General features: G+C 36.6%; 1 pseudogene; it reads left to right on the forward strand.

The window, feature by feature from the left end:
• Positions 1 to 9,703: 9,703 nt before the first annotated feature.
• LOC110710888 lies at positions 9,704 to 16,229 on the forward strand (annotated as a pseudogene).
• The last annotated feature ends 6,271 nt before the right edge of the window (positions 16,230 to 22,500 follow it).

Genomic DNA, 22,500 nt, shown 5'->3' on the forward strand with positions numbered 1-22,500 from the left:
GCCGCTGTTCGGGCTCAGCTAGAGGCGGCCCAAAAGAAGGTTGACGAGCTGGAGGGGACCGTCACCAAATTTAAAGCCGAGCTGAAACCCCTTCGCCAGAAAATGCACTCTTACGAAGCCATGGAGAAATCTTTGGCTAACGTAAAAGAACGCCTGGTGAACCAGGAGAAGAGTCTTACCCAAGAGCTCTCGGACAAGGCGAGCAAGAAAAACAAGAGCTCGTCCGGGAGATGGTGGAAGACTCCGCCCAAATCCAACGCATGACCTGGGAACGACTGTTCCCAGTGCCGACTTTGCCTCATGGGAAAGAAACGTACCGCCAGTGTTCGGAAATATATAATCAACAGATCCTGGCGGCTGCTGAAGAAGAGGCGATGGACGTTGCGTTGGAGGAGGAAGAGCCTGTTGTGGCGCTTGTGCCACTTGGGGGAAAGGCATCAAAAGATGATGCAGCGAAGGCCGAGTCCAGCAAGAAGAGTGCTGACCAGGCGGCTGCTGCTGATACTGAACTGCCCCCTTCTTAAGCTTTAAGTATATTTTTTCTTTTCACGGCCTGCGTGCCGTTTGCTTTGTAATTACCCGGCCAGGGGGCCGGGGTTTTGAATATTCTGCTGGTCCTTTTATGGCCGCTCATTTTAATCAAATTTTTTGTTTTTGTTCAAATTTGTCTAAGTATTTGAAATTTGCTCACTAGACAGACTGTTGTGTATGGCCGAACGTTAAGACAGGTACAAATAGTAAGTATGCCGCCTATGCCCTGGACGACTGGTTGTCTGTTTCCAGGATAGATGATCAGTCGGCCATTTAATCAATCGGTATTCGAACTCTTTATTCAATTTGACCAAGTAAATAGAATTACCAAGTAGCCAAGGAATTTAAGTAGGAAAACAAGCGGCGGGTACCGGTTGTTTCCCTTTATTGCCAATGTTGGCCTCTAATTTTGTTATTTGTTAACCTAGCAAGAGTATTGGTTGAGAGCCTTTGTTTATTAAAAAACAAGTGGACGACTCGTACCTTTTAGGCTCAGTACTAAGTTTGAGTGACTATTAAGTTAACATAGGAGTTACTTAGTCTTCGTCACAATCTTGATTGAGTAGTAAAGGTATCAGGCGGCGTAGGCCGGCTAGACCCCTTGATTTACCAATGTTTGTTGGCTATTTACTCATAGGTTATCCAGTAGGAATAGGGGTTCGAGTGCCCTTGTTTGTATAAAACAGGCGGACGACTCAAACTTTTTAGGTTCCATACCAAATTTGAAGGAGTGACTATGAGTTAACTTTGGAGTTACTCAGTCGCCGTCACTTTTGTTTGAGAAGTAGAGGTACCAGGCGGCGTAGGCCGGCTAGACCCCTTGATTCGCCAATGTTTGTTGGCTATTAACTCAATAGGTACCCCCTGCATTTATCCCAAGTAATACAGGCGGTCATCTGACTCAGATGTCAACTGCTACCACTGGTTTGGTTAGTGATAGAGTTATCCTTGTCTCAAAAACGGCTACGTGGTTGCCCTTTGGGACAGTCGTATAGGTGCCGTGTAATTAGTTTATAGAACAATGTTCCACCCAAAAGGGAGCTGCTCTCTGCGACGAATTTCATCCGAATGGATGCCGCCGGACGCCTGCTATAATGTTGGGACAGGTCGGATTAGTTTTTAAAAATTAGATCAGTTGACTAGGCGCCTGGTCTGATCATTCGGCCAGTGGCCTTGGTACGTTTTTGGTGAACGTATGTGCTAAGTAAAAGAAGGGTAGCCGCCTGTTAGTTACAGGATCGGCCAGGCCCTAAACTTTTTAGCTAAGTATTGTGAGTAAAATACTCGAGGGAGAGTAGCCGACTGTAATGGAACAGACGGCATGCCCCTGTAAAGATAAAGAGTGAAACTCAATGGAGAGTAGCCGACTGTAAAGGTACAGACGGCATGCCCTCGTAATACAAAATTGAATAGTAAGTGCCAACTTTATTAAGTAGCTCTTTACTTTACATCATTCAAAAGAAATATTTCTTAAGGTTATCTACATTCCAAGTTCGAGGCAACGGTTGTCCGTCTGGTGTTTCCAGACGGTAGGTACCGTCCCTGACTTCCGCATAGATTCGGTAGGGTCCTTCCCAGTTGGGAGTTAGTTTGCCAGACTCGTTAGCCCTACCAACTGCTTCCATTTTTCTAAGTACAAAGTCCCCTACTTTGAGTGGACGCCTGTGCACTTTTTTGTTGTATGATCTAGTCATTCTCAGGCGGTAGATTTCATGGCGCAAAACAGCATTGCCCCTCTTTTCAGGAAGTGAGTCTAATGCCAGGCGCATAGCTTCCCAGTTTGCCTCTTCGTCATATAGCATTACTCGAAGAGTCGGCTCGTAGTGTTCTATTGGAAGAACAGCTTCTGCACCATAAGTTAGGAGGAATGGAGTTTCTCCAGTCGCCCCTTTTTCAGTCGTCCTAATGGCCCAAAGAACATGTGGTAGTTCATCTGCCCATAGGCCGCCTGCTCGTTCAACTTTTTTCTTGAGACCGTCTGAGATGATTTTATTAAAGGCTTCTACCTGGCCGTTTGCTTGTGGACGGCCGACAGATGCAAAGTAATGTCCAATTCCTTGGTCTCCCAACCAGCTTTTGAGAACAGGCGTCTCAAATTGGGGACCATTATCAAAAACCATAGACATGGGAACCCCGAACCGAGTGATGACGTTTTTCCAAATGAATGAAATTACATCTTTCGTCTTGATTCCCTTTACAGCCTCCGCCTCTACCCATTTAGTGAAGTAGTCAACGGCAACAAGTATAATACCTTCTGCCGCCTGTAGCAGGCGTATATGGACCCAGAATGTCCATGCCCCACTTAGCAAACGGTAGTGGGCTGTGAATGGTAGTGAGGTCAGTAGCCGGACGGTGAATTAATTTGCCAAACCTTTGGCACTTGTCACATTTTTTCACCATCTCCATTGCATCTGCTTCCAAAGTAGGCCAAAAGTAGCCCTGCCGCCTTGCCCTTTGAGCAAGCATCCTACCACCTATATGGGAAGCACAGAAACAGAGTGAAGATCATCTAGTATCTCTCGTCCTTTTCAGGAGTAACACACTTTAAGAAGGGTTGAAGGTGCCCCTCTTGTGCAGTTCCCCCTGTATCATTTCAAAACAGGAGGCTCGTTTTTTCAGTGATGCCGCCTGTTGAGGATCATCCGGCAGTGTACCGTTTGTCAGATATGCCCTGATTGAATCCATCCAGGTTGAGCTTCTGTCTAGAATTCCAATAGGATTTTCCTCGATGCTTCTCTTCTCCATTACTTCCCAAAACACAGTTCGAGGAGTATCGGAGGAGGCGGATGATGCTAATTTCGAGAGTGCATCTGCCTGGTTGTTTTCTGATCTCGGTACTTGGATCAGATGGAAATCCTCAAGGGAGCCGACTGCTTGTCGGACCGCCTGTAAATATTTGATCATGGCCGGATGTGTTGCTTCGTATTCGCCATTGTACTGACTCACTATCAGTTGTGAATCAGAACAGGCGTCTATTTTCCTTGCCCCGGCCGCCTTACACATGCGGATCCCGGCTAGTAAAGCTTCATATTCTGCCTCATTGTTTGAAGCCTGGAAACTGAAGCGTAGAGCATACTCGAACCTGTCGCCCTCTTGGAGATTGACATACGACGCCTGCTCCACAACCGTTTGAAGTAGAGCTTCCGTCCACATATACCTTCCAGACTTGGTCTGGAACTTGAGAGTCAGGAGGACGAGTCATCTCTACAATAAAGTCAGCAAAGGCTTGCCCCTTCACTGCTTTTCTAGGCTCGAAAGTAACTTCGAGACTCTGCATTTCTATGGCCCATTTGATCATTCGTCCGGAGGACTCCATGGTGGTAAGGGGCCGTTTGATCGGTTGGTCGTATACACGACGACTGCATGTGCCAGAAAGTAGGGCTTCAATTTTTTAACAGCCATGAAGAGTGCAAGACCAAATTTCTCCACTAGGGGATACCTCAACTCGGCATTTTTCAGTACGTGACTGACAAAGTAGACCGGAAGTTGACAGCCGTCCCTTTCAGCAAGGAGCACCGCGCTTAACGCATGATCAGAGACGGCCAGGTACATGTAGAGATTTTCTTTGGGCAAAGGGCTGACCAGCCTTGGCAAGGAATGCAAGTGAACCTTTAATTTCTGGAAGGCGGCCTCAGCATCCGGCCCCATTCAAACCTTGCCTTTTTCTTAATTGCCTGGAAAAAGTATAGGCATTTGTCGCCTGATCGGCTTAGAAATCTTCCCAAGGCCGCCAGACAACCTGTTAACTTCTGAACCTCTCGGACGGTACGAGGCGACTGCATGTCAACGACCGCCTGTACCTTCTCAGGGTTCGCCTCTATTCCTCTCTGGTTGATAAGGAATCCGAGAAATTTCCCAGACTCAACTCCAAATACACATTTCTTGGGATTGAGCATGACATGGTGCCGCCTGAGTGTGGCGAAAGTTTCTCGGAGGTCCGTCAGATGATCTTTCTGAAGTTTAGTCTTAACAATCATATCATCAATGTATGCCTCGACGTTTCTCCCAATCTGATCAAAGAACACTGTGTTTATCATTCGTTGGAATGTAGCCGGGGCATTCTTAAGACCAAACGGCATGACCGTATAACAGTATAATCCCTGATCAGTGACGAAGGCCGTCTTCTCCTGATCTTTCTTCCACAAAGGAATTTGATGAAAACCAGAATAGGCGTCCATAAAACTCATCAAGGCATGGCCGGCTGTTGAGTCGACCAGGTTATCAATTTTGGGCAGAGGGTAACTGTCTTTGGGGCACGCCTTGTTCAAGTCTGTGTAGTCTACACACATTCGCCAGGTGCCATTCGGCTTTTTAACAAGTACCACATTTGCAACCCAATCTGGGAAGTAACATTGCCGAATGAACCCTGCATCAAGTAATTTTTTGACTTCGGCGGCGGCCGCCTGACCTCTTTCTTCACCATGGTTCCGCTTCTTTTGCCGTACCGGCTTCTTTTTCGGATCCACAGCGAGTTTGTGTACTGCCAGATCAGGACTAATGCCTGGCATTTCATGGACTTCAAATGCAAAGATGTCTTTGTATTCTTTCAACAGGTTGTGAAAGTCATCACCAAGGTTTCTCAGAGCAGTCGTCCCAACTTTGACTGTTCGGTCAGGGCGGGAGTCGTCTAATATCAGGTCCGTATGCTCACCAGCCGGCTGAGGGCGTAACTCATCCGGCCGGTCCTCTGCCAATGATTGCTATTTTCTTGCCTTTCTGGCGGACTCTGTCTGGGACGCCTTTCTTTTTCTGTCGCCTGTTTCTTGAACAGGCGCACTTTCCTTGACATTGTCAAGGTCTGTTTTTTCTCCACTTGACCCAGTGGCCTTAGCAGTGGGTTTGACATCCGAGAGATAGCACTCTCGGGCCATCCTCTGATCTCCCCTTAGGGAGCCGACTGTTCCATTGTCCCTTTCAAACTTAAGCAGCATAAGTGACGGGATTATAACAGCCTTGGCACTATTCAGGGTTGGGCGACCCAGAATCATGTTGTAGGCAGAGAGTTCCTCTACAACTAGGAATCGGACTACCATGTGTCGTCCTTCCCCTTTTTCGCCCAGGCGGACGGGTAGATCAACTCGTCCCAGTGGGTGGACGACTCCTCCTCCAAACCCTATTAAAGGGTGGGAGGCCGGATGTATGCAGTCCGTCTGATATTTCAGTTTTGACAGACATTTGCTGCTGATGAGATCTGAAGAGCTCCCAGTATCTATGAGGATTCGACCAACTCTCTGGTTGGCCACTTTACATTCAATAACGAGAGGGTCGTCATGCGGCCCCCTTATTCCTCCTAGATCCTCTTCAGTGATGACAATCTCAGGAAATGTATATTTGGACGGTCGTTCTTGGTGAACGGAATTTACATCTAACCGCCTTATATTATCTTTGTTGCCCCTAATAGTGGGGCCGCCTCCTGAGAAGCCGCCTGCAATGGTGTAGACGACTGCATCATCTGTATCGGAACTGTCGGCCTGTTGATTCTTTTTGGCCGACTGCTTTTTTGAGGAAGTATTCCCCGTAGATTTCTTGACATAAGTGTCAAGATCACCTTGATCAGCCAAGCGGTCTAGGTACCGCATGAGACTAATGCAGTCGTTGGTGTGATGACCAATGTCATCATGATAAGCACAGATTTTGTCTTGGTTCCGGTTGCTCGCAGAACCCTTCATGGGGAGCGGTTTCTCAATTGAGAGCCGTCCCTTTATTTCTTTTAGGATAAACTGGTTATCCTTGTTAAACACATACTTTGGGGAGTATGGTTTGAATTCCTTTTTCTTCTTGGCCGGCTGTTTAGAGGAATCAGCCGCCCAGACCCCTTTTCTTTTTTCATCTTTGTTGGACGACTGTTTCTGTCGTCCTTCTCTATTGTCGAACTCTTCCCGTCCGACTGTTTCATTGTACACAGATCAGTCGCCTGTATATAGGCTTCTGCTTCAATCAAGGCCTCTTGAAGAGTCGCCACCCTTTTTCGAACTAAATCAAATTTGAAGGTAGACCCGTCTTTGAGACCTCTAAAAAAGTCAGTATAAGCTACCTCATCCGGTAACCTTGAATCTGTATTCTCATCAGGTTGAACCGCCTGATGTAGGAACGAAGCCCTCCTTTTCACCCTGCTGAATTGTTCCCAAATCAAGGGTCGTTTTCTTCGCAGGGATGTTCATTGCAAAGTTGGAGGCAAATAAGTAAGCAAGCGTCCTGAAACTGTTTACACAACCAGTCGGCAGGTTGCCGAACCATTGCTGTGCAATTCCCTTGAGAGTTGCTGGGAAACACTTGCACCAAGTGGGATCATCCAACCCTTGAAGGTACATCAGGTTTGGTGAATGCCATCAGATGGTCTTCCGGGTTAGTAGTGCCATCATAGGCGCCTACTAAAACATTTTTTACTTTGGCCGGCTGAGCGGCTTCAGTAATTTCCTTGGAGAAGGCCGACGGCTGTTCACCAAGTCTAAGCAGCCGTAGCTGCCAGTCCATAGGTTGGACGTTTTTTGCTGCAGGTCCACCAAATGGAGGTGGCTGCATAAAATATTGTTGTTGCGGCACAAATGGTAAATTTGGTACCGCCTGCGCACTATGAAAGCCAGACTGACGGGAGGTGCCGCCTGACTGACTCTCATGGTACGACTGAGTTGGCCTCATCGAGGCATTTCGCAAACTGTCCTGAAAATTTGAAGTAGAAGCCGACTCTGATAATCGGTCACTCTTCTTCTGCTCTAGCAGGTGCCGAGCATCTGTGAACGTTTGCTTTGACCCGTCCGCCTGAATATGACGAACCGGTTTCCTATTTCCCGTAGGATAACGGAGTTTTGTGAAATCAAGAGCAGACGGCTCCCGCTTCTTAGATTTAGGATGGGGAGTCGCCTCTCGCCTTGAACTGGCTTCCTCTTCAGTGAAGTGGAAGGTTTTTTTGGCCGCCTGCTCTTTGACTGAAGCAGGCGGTTTTTTGTTGATCAACTCTTGGATCTCTCCCTTGAATCCCCTCATGAAGGTCATGAGTTCGTTCCTTGTGATGGGAGCAGACCCATCAGTCGGCTGTTGCCGAGCAAGCGGTGCGCCTGCTGGCTCGCTTCCTGTTTGAAGATACTCCCGTTCCCTTATTTCAGTATGACGGGTACGGCGGGCCCTTAGGGTCCCGTCTGGAGCTGTATGAGTTTCAACTTCAAATTCACTTTCGGTATCATGGTCCGACTGAACTTGAGGGTCGTCTAGGGGACGCCTCTCTTCTGGGGTCGGTACAGACTTGGATGCCATCTCTGAAGTACTCTCCCCACAGACGGCGCCAAATGTTTTGGGGTTTTCTGATGTCCTGCGGGAGAGCTACAATTCCGAGACTGGAACCGGACGCCTGTACCTGCAAAATAACGGAGACTCCTGAGAGCTCCGCCTCCAACGGTCAAGTTAGTACCTGATTAAGGAGTAATTAATACAGAAATTAAAGTAATAAGGTCTCTCTAGGTGAGAGTATTTAATGTAGGTAATCTGCTTTGCTAGCGAGATCAGCCGGTTATTAGTGTGTTCCGTAATGTTTCTCCTCCGTTCCGTTAATTATTCGGTCCCTTGATTAATGAGGATTAATCGAGTATTTATAGCCTTGGGAAGCGTGCAACTCTCTAGGTTTAAGGTAAACCTAGGGCCGATCGGGCTTCTAGACTGAAATGGGCCTTGATGGCCGGTTGTCCCATTTGCATGGGTGGACACGTGGCGTGTCTTAAGTGGTCCGTGGAGGACGCGTGGCGGAACCTGGTTGGTCCACTTGTCAAACGGCGCTTGGTGGATAAAAATCCCTAATCATTAGGTACACTTTTTTTTTTTTTTTTTTGGGGGGGGGGTGGGGGGGGGCCTCATTTTATCAGTTTTACAAAAATGAGCAAAAACTGGTAAAATAAGCAAAATTAAAATAAAAATCATAGGTATACTTAGCTCTAGTGTATGCAAATCAACTAATTAAATTGATATATACAATAATTGAAATTTTTCTATTCTTAAATAAAACATGTAGTACGTGGTTTAGATTTAAATTTTTACATATACATACTTTATCTTTTAAATTAGCATTATTAATTTGGGCACACAAATGGAGTAGCTAGTCTCTTTGTTTTTTTTTTCAAAAAAATTGTAAGTAAAGATAGTTCTTATTGTGAGCTTAAAGTAAAAAAAAATAAAATTATAAATTAATGATTTTATTTACAATATAGATTTATAATTTTATGCTCATAATAAGAACCTTTCAATTTATGAGAACTTATAACTTTTGATGCGATTAGAAAAAAATTATATATTTTATTACCTTATATCAAATACAATGTAATTTTTCTTCTCAATTAATTTATTTGTAAGAATTATAATATCACATAATTGATAATTCACGTACAATAACCAATTATACAAAGTTAACGAGCAACACTTTCTTTTTTTTTTGTTGCAAAACATAGACATATCTCCATCTTGCATCTTTGATATTTTCTTTTTATTCAACTAAAAATATCTATAATATTTATAAAAAATGAATTAATATATTAAACAAGTACAAATAAGCTTATAACATGCGCCGAAAAAGAAAAAAAAAATGTTAAATCTAACATACTAATCTTTTTCTTTTTTGTTATAATTATATTTTCATTCATTCACCAACTTTGTTAGGTGAAATCCTACATGGCAACTCCAAATAGCCCACTCAGTCAAACTTCTGACCTCCAAATTTAATTTAATTATTTTTTTCATCCCAAAAATGTTGAATGAGGTATCCAAACGAGGCTTTCAACTAAATCTCTTCACCAACTCCATATGTCCAAATATTTTGTGATCATCTACTTCTCAACCCCACCATTATCCCTCATAGAACCAATCGAAACGCGCCACGTACAATCACGAGATCATAAACACGACACGTGTCGTATAATCAACGGTTCATTAGTCATTCCATACTATGATTACGCACATATTATGAGTTATTGTGGGTGGTATGTTAGAGAAGTTACATGTTTTGTCAACGCACTTTCCATTTTATACTTTGATCGCATTCTAATCATACCAAACCCCTTTGCTCCACCCGCTACCCCCTCTACCTCTCACCTACTTCCATATATTAACCCCTTAACCAACCCTCCAAAAAAATAGGGAAGGTTTTTAGTAATAACTTACATTACATACCTTCTCTTTCTATACTCTCTAATAAGTTTTTCTTCATTCCTACTTTCTCATCAACTATTATTATCACATACATTTCTTAAACATGGGTTCGGAACAAGTGAGCAACAACCATATTGATGAGCAAGAGGTTGACAAGGTTGTTGAGCGAAAGGAGTTCGTGTTTCAATCGAAGCTCCCAGACATCTACATTCCTAACCACCTCCCCCTACACACGTATTGTTTTGAGAATCTACGTGAGCATGGTAGCCGCCCGTGCTTGATTGATGGGCCTACAGGGCGGGAATGGACTTACGAGGAGGTGGAACAGACAGCCAGACGTGTTGGAGCTGGGTTTCATCACAGACTCGGGTTGCAGAAGGGTCAGGTGATCATGCTACTCCTCCAAAATAGCCCCGAGTTTATATTCTCCTTCCTCGGGGCATCCTTCATTGGAGCCGTAAGCACGACAGCCAACCATTTTTGCACCTCAGCTGAAATTGAGAAGCAGGCTCGAGCTAGTGGAGCTCGAGCCATCCTCACCCAGTCCGCCTTCGCGGGCAAGGTGAAGTCCTATTGTGAAGAGAACAACATTCATTTAATCATTCGTGGATACCATATCTCCAGATGGTCCCCACCCCAACGAGTACAAGCACTTTTGGGACCTAGTTGGGACCCAGGGGAGGAAAACAATTTACCCGAGGCAAATATAACCCCAGATGACGTGGTAGCCCTACCTTATTCCTCAGGCACCACAGGCCTCCCTAAGGGCGTGATGCTCACGCACAAAAAGCCTCGTGACAAGTGTCGCACAACAAGTGGATGGGGAAAACCCAAACCTCTACTTCAATAGCGAAGATGTCATACTATGTGTGTTACCCTTATTCCACATCTACTCCTTAACTCCGTGTTGCTGTGTGCTCTACGCGTCGGGGCCGCGATTCTAGTAATGCCGAAATTCGATATATACATGTTGATGGAACTCGTCCAAAAATACAAAGTTACAATAGCACCCTTCGTACCTCCGATTGTTTTAGCTATCGCTAAAAATCCGGACATGGACAAATACGACCTTTCATCGGTAAGGGTAGTATTGTCCGGAGCAGCACCCATGGGAAAAGATCTTGAAGATGCTGTTAGAGCTTAAACTACCAAATGCCAAACTTGGACAGGTAATTAATTTAATTAATCTCGTATCATTATATTTAAACTATGGTATATAATCATTATTAATTTTTTACTATTTCCGTCGTATAGTATATATACTAGACCTACAAAATCAAATTTGATATGACTATAAAGTCTAAAAGTTTATGATTTGATTTTTTTGCTACTTTTACATAGGTTTCTAGTTCAAATAAAGGTATAACATATCAGGAAAATATGAGAAATAAATAAATAAAGTTAACAAATGAGAATAAATTTTCTGTATAAAAGTCAGTCAATTCTGACGTTTATAATGTTGTCAGATTTTACCGAGAATATACAGCAAAAGGTAACAATGTCATGAACTCACGAACTAATTATTCACAAATTTTAATACGGAGTATGAAGTATGTACATGTGGGGTTGGTGAAAAAAAAATATATGGAATCGTATATGTATAATGTTGATGAGAACGTTAAAGTAATGAGAACACGCCCTTATAAATTGAATAGAAACCGTTCAATTAAGAGACTTTGTAAAAGAAAAATGGTGCATGCTTCAAGGGTGAAAAGAATAAGTAAAATCTTGATAATAGTACTTGTTTATTGAGATGGATAAGTCACATACGTGATACGTCGTCACACACACTTAGGAAAATACTTGAAGGAAAAGTATTGAATTATATAATTATTAATCTCTCCTTACATAATAAGACCGTAAGTAGTTTGTTCTACTTATTTTAGATTTGATAGGTTTTAATAATATAGTTTCTTACAATACAAGTCAAAAAAGAAAGTCTAATTTAACAAATGATATTTTTTTCTTAACTTTTGATTATTTCTTACAAGTATGAATGAGATTCAATTAAAAAACATAAGTTCATATAAGTTACATCCACAATTAATAGATAATAGAGAGTAGTGTAATATATCCTTAATCATGATTATGTTAAACTAACATGAAAACTAATTCCAAATGAAACTACAATTTTAAAATATTTTAACTAATGTCGTTTTTTATAGTCGTAAGATAATCTTTGACAAAATGTTATGCGCTTATTGATTATAATTATGTGTGTGGAATGAGAGTTTGCTCTCTCTTTCACCCCAAAAAAAATAAAAATAAAATAATAATAATAATAATATTAATACGTGTGGAATTGATAGCCTAATATAACTATTAGGTTTGACATACTAACGAGTTGGGTGAAGTTGAGTACTAACTTTTCCATAATTGGGAGAAATTAATGTAAATATAATTGTAGGACTAATTGTACCTTTTTAATTAAACATTTCATACAACGAACTCTCACTGCCAAGGAAAAGATAAAGGGTTAGTGATTTCGATGACTTCATAGATTTATAATTACTCTTGAGATTATCTTAAAATAATACGGAGTATTAGTAAGTTATTTTCTATAATACTCTTACTAACTATATCCCTTACCTTGATACTTAAAGATTTAAAAGGCATAGTTGGCGTGATGGAAACCTAAATTGTAATTAGTGAATGATAATTATGATTTTTTTTTTTCACTTATTTCTATACAAAATATGATCGATAATCATATATGATTAAAGAAAAGAACGTACAAATTTCAATACTACAAAGAAAAGAAACCCGTACTGATAAAAGTGAGTTATATTTCATCATAGTTGACAAAAAAAGGGTAAGAAATGGACAAGGCATGCTCTCCACCACTTTCTATCATTCAGTTTTTTATTTTTAAATTAGAGCACTAGTTGGCAAAATGGTGCATTACATGTCTTTTTCTCCAATTATTTGGAGTTAAAAAATCAATTTTATTTTATTATACACAATTTAAAAGAATGTCGATCTTCTAAATTTAAATCATTATCGATTAAGACTAGGAGTAATAATTTATACAAAATACTTCAAATGATTAGACAATGCAAAAATATTACGTTAACGATTTCTTTTTGATTAATGATATTTGCATTTAAAATTCGGTCCATATACTAGTTTCTTTTTTATTAATGATATTTACATTTAAAATTCGGTCTATATACTAGTTTTCTAGTACATTGTATATTGTTTATTTGTATAACGTAGTTTTATTCATAGGCCATGGCCATCACTTCGCATTATTGTATAAAAATATAAAATATAAAAAAATTTAGTAATAAATATAATAGATGGGAGAAATTAATAGATTTTGATCTTATCGGACATATATCATCTATGACAACTAATATTCAATAACTCATAAGAGTTATAATTCACAACGGTGCTTTTATCCCTATTATTAATCGTGGCAAATTTTGGTGCACCAAAATGCCATTATGGAGTGATAGATTGATGGTGATCGAACTACTTGAACTTTACATAATTCCATTAATGATTATTTTGCTTGATTTGAACTTACCAAACGTTTGTTCCTTTTTTTTATTTATTTTTTTTAATTTTTAATTTTGAAAAAATACTAGTGGATAAGAGATGCACCCTCCCTCCTTTTTTGTTCTTCAATTGAGATTTATTGAGTTTTTCATTTATTTGTGTGATGAAAGTAATGAAAGATAGAATTAGTAGGACTTGATATACTGAACGCGAGAAACACGACAGTAAAGTAATGTTCCTTCATTTTCACATAATGAAATAATCAAATCCAAAATGAAAGTAAGACAATAAAAAAGTGACATATAGAATATTCAATGCGTCGTATTAATTACATTTATCGATACATGCAGGGTTATGGTATGACAGAGGCAGGACCAGTGCTAGCGATGTGTTTAGCATTTGCAAAAGAGCCCATGGATGTAAAGTCTGGATCATGTGGGACGGTTGTACGAAATGCTGAGTTAAAGATTGTTGATCCTGATACCGGTCTTTCTTTGCCTAGAAACCAATCTGGAGAAATTTGCATTCGTGGTAGCCAAATCATGAAAGGTATGTTGTTATCTTCTTTGATTTTTTGTTCAATAGTCATAATGTAAGGAATACATTTTAATACATACCAAAAAAAAAAAAAGGAATATCAATGAGATTTCGACCTATTGATTAAGACTGAGGGCGTTTATAACCCGATTATAGGCTTAGCATTTCAACAAATAAACATGACCACTATTTCGAGACAGATTTGTGAGACCCATTAATGTTCGATCTCTATACTTAGCCGCATATATTTCTATCCTGACCCCTCTTAGATCCATTTGGATGAGGTTAAATTTAGTGGATAAAGTATCATCAATATTCATTTTGGCACCTCATGACATTTATTTGCCGATTTTTTTTTAATGCCTGACTTTTTTCTAGTTGTAATGTTTTACTTTTGATTGCTTCATGTGGTCCACTATACTCCATTTTATCATGCATTTTAAATGGTTTTTATTCCAAATTCTCACATTTTTTTTGACAACGAGAAAAGCATAATATTAAACATAAAATAAATTCTTCACATTGACTTTTAACTAATTTTTGATCCCGTTCAGTGTACAATCTGTATTTAATTAGATCAGTAACTTTGTATTACAACTTTAAAAATTGATGATCGTTTTGAATCATAACCAAAGGCAAATCAACTAATTAGTGGCAATTTGCACGTCCACAAATTTTCGGGCATAAGCAATGATCGGTAGATAAACGATACACATCATTGTTCTCACATAAAAGAGCAAAATATAAAAATATGTACAATGAGATTTATGTTTAACTTTAGGGAGGCTTAAATAGTAGATATGGTTGGTGGGAATTGATGTTGTTGAGCTATTGATTTTCTTGTTGGCCTTTCTATGTTGGTGAAATTGTGGTGTGGAGTTAAAGAGTACCTAGTAATTAAGATAGTTGGTCATTTAATGTTCTTCAATAATGTAGGCTATTAAGAAAATGGGACAGTAATACATCATACTTTAAACCTTAACTTTAAGAGTTTTCGTATTGTGTAATTGACCATATTGCTACATTAAAAACAATTACAATAATCTCTTTTCACAATTTATTCCTAAGGACACAAGCGTCGATCAAACAATTTTTTATAATTTATATATATATGTACGAAGTATTATTTGTCATTGTGGATGCCAACTAGCTTAGTTTGTTAAAGTCTTGAGGGGTGATACCAAGACGAAAGATCAAATCTCATTTATATCATTATCCTTGCGACTCTCTTTATACAAACACACAAAAAAAAAAAAGGAAAAAAAGAAAAAAAGTATTATTTTTTCGTTTAAAAATTTCTAGTACTAGGGTATAATTTATTTTTAGCTCTAGTAACCCTCAATTAACAAATTAATGACTAAAAATTCAGGCTATTTGAATGACCCGGAGGCAACAGCAAACACCATAGACAAAGAAGGATGGTTGCACACCGGTGACATTGGATTTGTCGACGACGACGATGAGATCTTCATCGTTTGATCGGCTAAAGGAATTGATCAAGTACAAGGGCTTTCAAGTAGCCCCTGCTGAGCTTGAAGGCATGCTAATCAACCACCCTAATATCCATGATGCTGCAGTTGTTGCGTAAGTATTATTTTTTCTTCATTATTAACTTAATAATCAACAATAATCTCCTTTATTATGTCTCATATTAATATATTTTACCTTAGATTTGTATTTAATAAATACAATTTGTTAAACAATTTTTCAGAATGCAAGATGAGGCTGCTGGTGAAGTTCCTGTTGCATTTGTTGTAAGATCAAATGGCTCTCAAATTAGTGAAGATGATGTTAAACAATACATCTCCAAACAGGTAGACTTCGCATTAATTTACCTAAATAGTTACCCTGTTAAATTAAATTAGATCACGTTCTATTCACCTGATATTTGTTTAATGCAACATATCAGTAATAATAATCAAACGAATTATTACTGATCAAAATTGAACTTGGTTAAAATTGTTTTTATTTATTTATCGATCCATGAAATAAGAAGAAAAATATTTTACTAATCTAAAGATATTATTTTAATTACTCGTACATATGCGGAGTAATAAACTAAAAAATGTTGTGAATTTTACGTGCAGGTGGTATTTTTATAGAGAATATACCGAGTTTTCTTCGTGGAATCAATCCCTAAACTACCATCAGGGAAAATCTTAAGGAAAGAGCTAAGAGCAAGATTAGCAAATGGCATAACTAAATAGGGTTTTAATAGCCATTTAATTAACCGAAGCTTGAAAATTACCAAGGCATTACTTCCTAGCAAGAGCAACTTATGCAACAATGCAATGTGAAGCAAGGATGCCAGTAAATATATGGTTGTACCAAAAGAATAACCTTTTGGCTTTAATTTTTTTTTTTTTTTTTTTTTGGGGCAATTTGGAAAGGGAAGGTGTTGGAAATTTCAATTAATTACTTCTATATTTCTATGTCATCTATTATAATTTTATTGTATATGATGCCATGGACATTCTATATGGATCGGAGATTTACCTTCTTTAATTTGATCATTGAGTGTTTATTCTTCATTTTTTATGCTTTAAATGTAACTAGTTTAATCCCATGCAATTAAGTAGTTATTATATGTTTAAATAATTGTCAATTTTATATTAAAAAATATGTAATCATAATCTCATTAATTAATGTATTTATTTATTAGTTTTGGAATGTAGGAAGAAAAAAAAGAGAGGAAAAAAAGGATGATGTAAAAAATAGTTTAGGCGGAAATTTTTTTAATAAGAAATTGACATCAGCATGTTTTGTTTTAGTAATAGTTAATAGATTAGATGCTCTTATCAATTGAAAAGTTGGTGAATTATAGCAATAAAAAGTATATTTGGGTTATGGATAAAAATTATACTGTATATGACAACACAATTATACACACGTAACACGTAGGAGAGGGATTCGAGAGGTAAGAGAGGGATTTGAGTATAGGTATTGGAAGTAAGAATATTTATAAAATTATCGCGATTGTTTTGGTTTTTGATGAGAATAAAGGTATATATTAACTGTAGTTTTCAAGCTTTACCATCAAATAACATTTTGATTCCAGTATGAATTTAGGCCTTAAATTGCATGACTATGGTTTATTCCACTTTATGGGATGCAAGAAGGTAATAATAGATCAACCCAAAAGGCCAAAAGTAAAGAAATAAAAAATTGGATTGTAGGCCCATTTCTTTGAGATGGACAGTGACAGAAATATCCAATGATATGACGAAGTACTATAATATAGGCCCATTTAATAAATGTATGTGCTTCAGATGCGTCTTTATATCCGACTCCCGACTGTTTAAGAATCCATTGCATGTATGGAACCAGGGATGGCCATTATTAGGCTTTACTAGATTATGAAGCCTAGTTTTATATACTGAGTACCACTAAAGTTGTTGACTTAATTGCACCATTATTATAATTGTTAGCTTAAGCACAATCTAATATATTATATCATATCATATGACTAATATATTAAGTCGATCTCGCAGTCAGGCCACGAGACAACGACAATTGATATTTCAGTTTTTCGCCAAGTGTCGCGCCACGTAGGCAAAAAATTGACACGTATGATACTAAGCAAGTGATTTTTGGATAGTTTTTTTTTTTTGAAATAAAGATGTTGTATAGAGTTTTATTATCAATATAATTCTAATATTTCATATATACAAAATTAATCCGACTTTGTAGTCAAAATAAAAAAAATTAATCCGACTTTTAATAAATATCTTATAACCCAATTCTATTTCCATCATAAATTTCGTTTTAAAAAGTTCTTTAAAATAAGACCTATTTATAATATATTTAATTTATTTTAAAAAAATAATAATAGAGAATCAGTAAAAAAAAAACAGTTTATATTCAATAAAAATAATTTCAAATCAATAATAACGTAGATAACTATTCACAAACAAAACTACAAAGAGTACACTATTATTTAATTAAGTAAGCGATATGACATCGTATGTCTAAATATTACATTATCAAAAAAGATTGTAGGACCGTATTTAACATTCAAGCAAAAAAGTTTATACTGAAATTTTATCAACAATTTGGACATCGCCACACATTATACTATATATTAAAAGGCATTACTAATTAAGGATACACGCCACGTATTACCCCTCTCTTCCACTGAGAGAATGCCACATCACCAAATTAGCTAGAAATATGAATGCTACGTGTCAATTACAAAAATGCTTTTGTCAAGAATTGAACTTAGGTAATACATGAAAGCTAAACTAAATCTAAAATAAAAGTATTTAACATTATTATGTACATAAAAAATAAAGTAAAATTCATCTAAATAAAATTTAATACATGAAAGCAATAATACAATAATATTTAACGTATCGACTCAGAGCATCGCCTGGGCTAAATACATAAAGCTAAACTTTTAGTCAGGCCACGAGACATCGACATTTAATTTGACGTTTCAACTTTTCGCCAAGTGTCGCGCCACGTAGACGACAATTAATTATTAATATGACACTTAGGATTTATTTGAATATTTTTTTTTGTAAAATAGGATTAAAAAGTTGGATAGATTCAATAGGATAAAAAGTTATTTTAGTTTCTTACTTTCAATAAAATTTGGATGACTTATTAGGATAAAAAAATTATTTCTATTTTCAATAAACTTTAGGTTTAGAATTTTAATTTCAATAAAATACCAATATTTCTATACAAATGACGAATCCATACAAAAGGAAACAACAAAAAATCAAAGAGACTGTTATATATATTGTATAACCGTTCTCTTAAGTCTTAACATTTAACCAACCTTTCCTTAGATGTTCAAAGAAAATGAAAAGAGATCATAGCTTTAGACAACCGTTCTTTTTGGTTGTACATTATTATTTCTATTTTTTTTAGATTGTCAAGTGATTATTAATCCATAAAATACCTATAAATGGACAAGTATATATGATTGTCAAGTGATTGTTAATCCATGAGTAGAAAATTCAAATAACAAGTTTTATTTAAATTTCAATAAACAACCTGGGCATCGCACGAGCACAAAACTAGTATATATATAAAGGGAAGTTTTTTCCCGAGTTTTTAGAGCGCCATGTAAGATTTTAATTTTTAAAAAATTATTAGAGCCACTTAGGATTAATATTATTAAAACGCTACAATAAGATTTTGCCATAAGATTGGTTTTTCTAAAAAAAAAAATCGCCACGTAGGATTAATAATTTTAAAACGCTACAATAAGATTATGCCACGTAAGATTAATTTTAGAGCATCACATAGGAAAATGTTATATTTTAGCCAATAAAAAAAGAATTGCAATTTATCTTAGATCAAAAATTTAATATTAATTATAAAAATAAAATCAGCTGTTTTTTGTGTGGCTGGCCATATCGTGTGGTCGGCTGAGACACACCCAACACTGACCGAGTAACCCCTAACCGTTCGATTAATTTCTGATCGATTGAGTAACCCTAGACCAACCAAGTAACTCTTGAACAAGTAATCCGACCACACGGTGTGACCAGTCACATATAAAACTTTGTGAAATAAAATATTATCTTTTTATATAAGAATTTTATCTAAATATGAGAAACAAAGTTAATAATTCATTCTATAATTAAAATATTCAAGTAATAAGCAAGCGAATATCACAAATTTTATTTGATAGATATATTTAGTAAAATATTTTATTTGAAAAAATACAAACAAACCATGCATCACACGGGCTTCATCTAATGTATATATATTCTCAACATACTTCTATATTTAATTAGAATACTAGCTTTGGACCCGTGCATTGCACGGTTATTACGAAACCTTAATTTATTGTTACCTTAATCATAAATAATATAAAAAATATAGTAATATATACCGACCTTTTTATGCAATAATATACTTAAAGCATTATTTATGTAAAAATATACATTAATATTTGTGTACAAAATCGACAAAAATCTTATAAACCTTATACAACAATAGAAGGTTTATAATAAATTTTGTCAATTTGTACTCGATTTTGTATGTTAAACCTTTTAAAACTTTGAATGATTCAATATTGTTTATATGAAAAGAGTACAAATTATATGGTTAAATAAATAAAAAAAAGTAAAACATTACTGACATATTTGCATTGAAAAGTTTCATATGCATCTTTTACGATGTTCTTTTTAGTGTATGTATTTCATTATGTGATCCGACATATAGTATACTTTGTTAAAAATGATATTTATTTTTAAATCATATTTGATGTAATTTTTCTTTAAGGTGATGATAGTAAATTTTGCTGATAAAATAAATTTGTCATTTTTATGTATAGAATTTAAATGTATTTGAAAATTTAATTTAGAAAATTATATATTAGCAATATATGGAATAATATGCTATTTTTGTGATAATGTTGACATATTTTCTATAATATAAATGACATGAATCTTTTTTATTATTATCACATGATAAAACTATGGTGCTCAAATAGGAAGGTTTTATTATAATAATATGTTAAATATTATTCTAAGAAAATTTGACTAAATTAAAAATGGCATTGGAGGGGGAAAAAAACAGCACTAGAAAGTGACACGCGTCATTTTTAGTGTCTGTTTTAGTATTATGTAATGTAAATGTAATTGATATATAAGATATAATATGTACTCTGTAAATTCGTAGGATATACAAAGTAAAAGATATAGAATAATATCATATGCAGTAAAAGAATGGAAAATATGTGAATTTTTTTTTTTAGGAAGTGAATCACAGTTATATGATTTAGTGAATATTTTTTGTAAGGATGTTACAATTATAAATATAAAGAACTGTATATTTTTGTAAGGAAGTGAATATAAAAAATTTGGAGGGAAATATACAGTACCACGAAGTGACACGTGTCATTCTTGGTGTTTGTTTTAGTATTATGTTATTGATTTTCTATATATGTCGCCTTTAAATTAAAATTCTCTCTGTCCCACAAAACACTTTCCCATACCTCCCTTTCAATCTATTCCAAGTTATCTTAATTTCTTTATTGCAATTAATGATAAAGTTTTGTAAAAAAAAAATAGGAAAAATTGTCAAAAATAATACAAACTTTGACCTATCCGCTAAAAACAAATTAAACTTTTAATTATTTCAGAATATACAACCTTTATAGAGTATTTGCTTTTAATAGGTTGAATAACTACAACCTGTTAACCAAGTAAAACTATTTTAAAAAGAAAAAGGAAAAAAAAAAACTAAAACCTCATCCATCCACCCTCAAGCCACCAGCCATACCTTCGTTTTCCGGCCACACCCTACAAGCCTAACCAGCACTTCCCTTTCCTTATCCTTTTATAACTTGTCTTAAAGTTCTTTTATCTCTGTTTCCTTCATCATTGTTGTGTACACTCTCTTTTATATTGCTCCTTCTCCATATCTCATTTTTCCCTCATCATTGTTGTGTGTACACTCTCTATTATATTTCCTCCGCTCCCTATTTCATTTCACTTTTCTATCCTTCCCTTGGTTTATCCCACTTTCGTTTTCCTTGAAGATGTTCAATCTGTTTATTAGCAAAACCGATAACAATAAACATGTTCTATCTATTTCTTGAAGATTTCAGACGAGAAATATTTAGAGATGAACTTGATTGCGTCAAGATGATCACTATATAGTATATTGTGGTCTATCCATGGTATACCTATACCTCGACTTTGTAACCTTCAGATTTTGCTTGTTCAGCTGCCAAACCAAAATTAAGGCAATCTCCTGTGTATTTCTGTTATAAGAAAAGAGTGTCAGATATTCACAATCAGATCATTAAGGTAAAGATGAGGTGAAAACCATACAAAGGAGCGTATGAGGAAACATTAAATATAGTGCTCATACTATTAAATCAATGCACAATGCTACATAAATAGTCCAACAAACAATGTCTATTTTACAGCCAAAAGCAAAAACATTGCCCCAGCGCTATTGTTAGTTCAGAAGTCAGTTTTTGTCAGACCTAGCAAGCTTCATTACTAGAACAAAGTAGGGAAAAATCTAAGTTAGAAATCTTATGTAACTTATTGTGATACAGTGCTCAAGATGCAAGCAACTCTTCCAATATATTTTTTTTTTCCAGAATAAGAAAATGTTTACCACTTAGACATTACAAAGATAGAGGTTTGGTACTCTACCATAATAGATAACAATCAAGTGCAGGCATACATCATTGAATTTTCTACATAAATTAGCAAAAGTGATTCAGGCTGAGCCCTATAAATCCGTATTATGTTTTGGCTTATACACTTGCACATAAAGAACTTACAGTTTATAATTTCTATCATTCCTACCCAATCAAACCTGCTAAATGACAGGATAGAGGGCTGATACCAGTTATACTCCAATACTCTTCTCCCTTTAAAGCACCCCGGTCTCGTACTAAAAATTGTAAGAAAGAATGGGTGGATAACTTAAAACATCCACTCCAAATATCTAGTAATAGTCAGTACACTGTGAGTGGTGCTATTCAGAACTACAAGAGAGACAATATCATATTCCTGAGCATGCATGAACCAAGCATCATGGGAAATGAAAGAGATTAAGTCAGCTAACCCCACACCAACACACATGCACAACAGTTGGGTAGAATCGTAGAAGGAAGTCAAGAGTCTCAAGATAGAGAAATAGCATAATGGACCTAGATTTTAGAAAAAGTTTCAAATGACAAAATAATTAATGATGATTCAAATTACGATCATCAGTGATACCAGATGAACAATTGGCTTCCCTGCAGCCTGCTTATGATGTCAGGTGACAACTTAGTAAGTGCCCCCTTACACGGGCCTAATCTTCAGTACTGCCCCTACC

Source organism: Chenopodium quinoa, unplaced genomic scaffold (genome assembly GCF_001683475.1).
Source record: "Chenopodium quinoa cultivar QQ74 unplaced genomic scaffold, ASM168347v1, whole genome shotgun sequence".
Lineage (NCBI taxonomy): Eukaryota > Viridiplantae > Streptophyta > Magnoliopsida > Caryophyllales > Amaranthaceae > Chenopodium > Chenopodium quinoa.